This window comes from Carlito syrichta, unplaced genomic scaffold (assembly GCF_000164805.1).
Source record: "Carlito syrichta isolate Samal-C Ts95f unplaced genomic scaffold, Tarsius_syrichta-2.0.1 Scaffold312036, whole genome shotgun sequence".
Taxonomy (NCBI): domain Eukaryota; kingdom Metazoa; phylum Chordata; class Mammalia; order Primates; family Tarsiidae; genus Carlito; species Carlito syrichta.
In genome coordinates this window covers 334,521-338,960 of record NW_007256132.1, presented here as the reverse complement: position 1 = coordinate 338,960, position 4,440 = coordinate 334,521, and positions in this window count along the sequence as shown.

The following is a 4,440-nucleotide window of genomic DNA, read 5'->3' as shown; positions in this document are numbered from 1 at the left end:
ATGGCTGGTTCAACCTTGGTAAGTGGGAGCCCATGTTGTTGGACCCATGTGTCATCAGTGTCCTTCTCATAATGGTACTCCACTGACACCATATAAGATTGTGGTACCGTATAAGATTGTGATGGCTGGTAACGATGCTGGGTGATAATAATTAACCCATCCATTCTGATTGGTACCACATCCTGAATGTTTTGCAAAGATCCTTTTCACCTTTGAAGACTACTTAAAACTAATAGTGTTCTATGTCACTCAGAGAAATCTACCAGGTATTAGGATTCATTTTCATGTTCCAAAGTGTGAGGTAAACTAACCCATTTTTTATGTTGCATGTGATACATAGTTATGCCAGACCACTGGACTGCTAAAAATGTCACTGCTGTGATGGGTCCTGAATCTTCATATGATTTGTTTCCCAACTTCTAGAGCAAGTACTGCTATCATGGCCTCTATCATGTTTGCTGTTTTTGCTCATTTACTCTGAGTAACATAATGTTATTAATATGGTGGAAAGCAGAATAATTAATGTTGCCTTTGAGTGACAGCTTAATAAAAGGGGTACACCTCCCAAACCTAGAATTGTCTTTTGGAGGGCAGGTCCCCTATAGTACAGGCATCCCCTACTAGGTAAGCGTTCTAGGAACCCACTGTATTTCCTTTCACTTTTCTCCTCTTCTAATTAACCATTTTAAAAATCCACCTCAAGCAATGAGGGGGCTATAAGTACTTCATCCAACACTAGTGAAGGGCTCCATATTTTCATCCACCTGACAGATAATCCAGTTCCAAAATCTCATTTTAGAATCTACTTCCTATGAGCACTTTTGACCATTGCTTTGGGTAAATGTTTCTAGTAAGTGATGCTGGGATGGTTATTTCCACTAAGAGTACTGTTTCACTAAGTGGTCAAGCTGTACCACAGGGTAAAACAAGATACAAGTGTTGTCAAGGTCAAAAGGCAGAGAAGTGCCACTCAGGGAATACACTAGTGCATGATTCAAGGTCACTGAGGACAAAAACACACAGGCCCAGGTAGTGCAGTATTTACATACAGCAAGTGGAGAGAGAGAATGCATAAGATCCAACCTCTTGCCATGAGTGAGTTCCTCACAGCTAACATATTCATTGCAGGTCCATCATGGGGCAGTGCAACTGTACACTTCCCACTCAGTGCTTCAGTAGAAGGATGCTGACCTTTGCCCAGTGGGGTCTGAAGTACCAATAGTGAGGGGTGTGCCTGAGGGTCACAGATGTATTCACAGTTAAGTTGTTCCAAGGTAACCGATCATGTGTCTGATCCAAAGGAGACAGGATATACTGGCTGTACTCTGAGATCTTTGTAGGCAATGTGATTTGTGAGCTTGTCAGCATGTTTTGTACTGAACACGGGTTCTTGGAACACAAGGGATACAGCAGACTGCATCCTCTCCTCACAGTTTATTACTAACTCCCATGTGTCCTGGACAGACAGAGCTTAAGAATCCTTTCCACAGTCTTGTCATTCCTCATAGATGGTTAGCCGCCTCTGTGTCCTTTTTCCCAATGTCACCTGTATCACCTGTGATACCCGTAAGAACTCACAGCATCTATCAGTAGTAAGCAGCACTTTAAAAGGTCCAGGAAGCCGGGCTTGGTGGCTCAGCCTGTAACCCCATGCCTTTGGGAGGTTGAGGTAAGTGGATTGCCTGAGCCCGCGGGTTCGAGACCTGCCTGGGCAGCAAGACCTCATTTCTACAATAAATCAAAAAATCAGCCGGGCATGGTAGCGCATGCCTGTAGTTCCAGCTACTTGGAAGGTTGAGGTGGAAGGATCACCGGAGCCCAGCAGGTTGAGGCTGCGGTGGCCGGGAGCGGCCACTGCACTCCAGTCTGGGTGACAGAGTGAGACTCCAACTCAAAAAAAAAAAAAAAAAAAAGGTCCAGGAAATAGCCCACTCCAGAATGATGATCAGGCCTTCTGTAAAAGAATCTGCAGTCATGGGCCTAAGTGCCTATATTCTGCCAGTTGAAAGATGGTACATGGGTTGTAATGATGAGTACAGCTGAACCATGAAGAACCAATGTCCTTGTTTATTCCTTTTCTCTATCTTGTTGTCTATCTGTTGACTGTTATTGATGATACAGAGCAGGATGTGGTATCTAACTCTTCTTGTTCAGTCAGAAGTGGTCAAGAGTGATGCAGTTGTCCAAGACCACCTTCACCAAGAAGCTTAATGAGTCCTGTTGCTGCATTGAATCAGTGGTGGCTTTAGCCATAGCGATCAGGGTACACAGCATAGTTCCTGGGAGCATGGACACCATTCCTGGGAATATAGAGAAATGAAACAAGCTCTCTGGTTGCCAGAGAGAATGAATATGCAAGATATGTGATGGGTAAGCAGGTTGATCCCATGCATCCAAGATGTCATTTACAGAAGCTCCTATAGCCTCAAAACCCCTAAGCAGAAGGCCCCTTCTCCTAGAGGCAATCATTCCGTGGTTCAATACATTTTTGCAAAGCAGCACATAGCTGGGGAACATATGTCTCCCCAACAGAATACTTGTTGTCTAAAGAGAATGGGTCCAGTGGTGGAGGCCTTTATTCCTCCATGAATCCATAGACATGAAAAAGTGACAGGGAGCATTATTGGTGTTCCTAAAATGTCAGTGATGTTTAAAGCCTTCTTTGGCATTGATGTCTCTTTGATGGCATCAAAGAGATGCTAATGCCTGAAATGCCATGTGATAATTGAGTCCGGATGCAAACCAGGAGTGTGGCATGTTGTTTAGAGCCATCATATGTGGGGAAACCCAGGCAATGCTGGGCAGGATGAGCTCACTCTGAATCCACCGGTGGCCAATCCCAACCCAAAACTTCATCAGATTGCCACCCTGGACTACTTAATATTGACCATGATTTTCTCCCTTCATGCTTCACATCAAGAGATCCCGAAGGAAAAACGACAGAGGAGGTTATCTATCATTGACCTCCCCTTCATTGACCTCCCACGGACTTAGATGTTCTTGGCCCAGCAATGCACGGATTGTGTGACTGGCTTGTCTTCCCTATCTGTCTGACCTTTCTCAGAGACTGAGAGTTGACTGTGCTTCTACCTCCTAGCCATATGTATTCATACCTTCCATCTCATTTTCTTCAAATCCAGCCAGGTAGGAAACATCAATAACTATGGTGACATATCCCACAATGGCACCTACTTCATATGTGGCTTCTACCAGGTAGGTGAGATATGCTCTTCTCCCTATGACCTCCTTCAAGTTTCTTCCAGAGGAACAAGAAGCTTGTAGCAGGGATTTCTTTTTCCGTAACTTGAGTAGAGGTAGTTGGTTTGTCATGTGGAACAGCTGCTCCACCATTCTTCAGGATTTTGTTCTAGGAAGAAAATAAAAAATGTGGTTGGGGATATGCAGTGTCAGTGGTAGGAATGGCCTACATGTGGGAGCCCTTCTTTGCCTTCCATTATTCGTGCTCCCAAACAAGAGATTCAGTGCTTTGTTTCTTTCCTACTGGATTTAGGATCCTGGGGTTTCAGTCAGTGTAACTGATAGTTGATGAATCATTGAATCATTTTTATTTTCCCTCTTTGAATTCCAAGTACACAGATTGAATTTATGCATAAGCATGGGTTCTAATCATTAATTCATAAATAACCACCAATTATTGAGTTATATAACAATAACCTGTCTCATTACATGGTTCTTCCACCAATGAAGATTCTTTCTTTCACCAGAGTGAACCATCATCCTTGAATAAAGTTTGTTGTTTGCTTTCTTTCTTTTATTTAATGTAGCTTAATTCTACTTGTGTGTATCTTATTAAAAATTCCAGTTTCTTTAGACTCCATAAAAAGTATATTAGGGACTGGGCTCTGTGACTCAGCCTGTAATCCCAGCAATTTGGGAGGCCAAGGCGAGTGAATTGCTTGAGGCTGTAGGTTCGAGACCGTCTGGGTAAGATCTCGTGTCTATAATAAATAAAAAATTAACTGGGCATGGTAGCTCATGCCTGAAGTTCTAGCTACTTCGAAGGCTGAGGTGGAAGGATCGCTGGAGTCCAGCAGGTCGATGCTGGGGTGGTCATGAGTGTGCCACAGCACTCCAGCCTTGGTGACAGAATGAAACTCCAACTCAAAAAAAAAACAACAAAAAAAACCCAGCACATTATGTTGCAGAGTATCATTTGTATTAACTTTTCAATTAAGTTTATATTGCTAAGATGCCAAACCTGACTCCAGGTTTCATAATACTATATTGTTGCATAACAGTGTAATTTATTTGTTTTGACTTTTATTTACTGTCAATATGCCATGCTTTATATCTGTTGTTGATGTACATTTGGGAAGTTTCCAATTATTTTGCTAATGTGACAAATGATGGCTACTATAGATAGTATTGTACATGGTATTTCTGGGAAAGTACACAAATTTTTCTTATATATGTATTTGG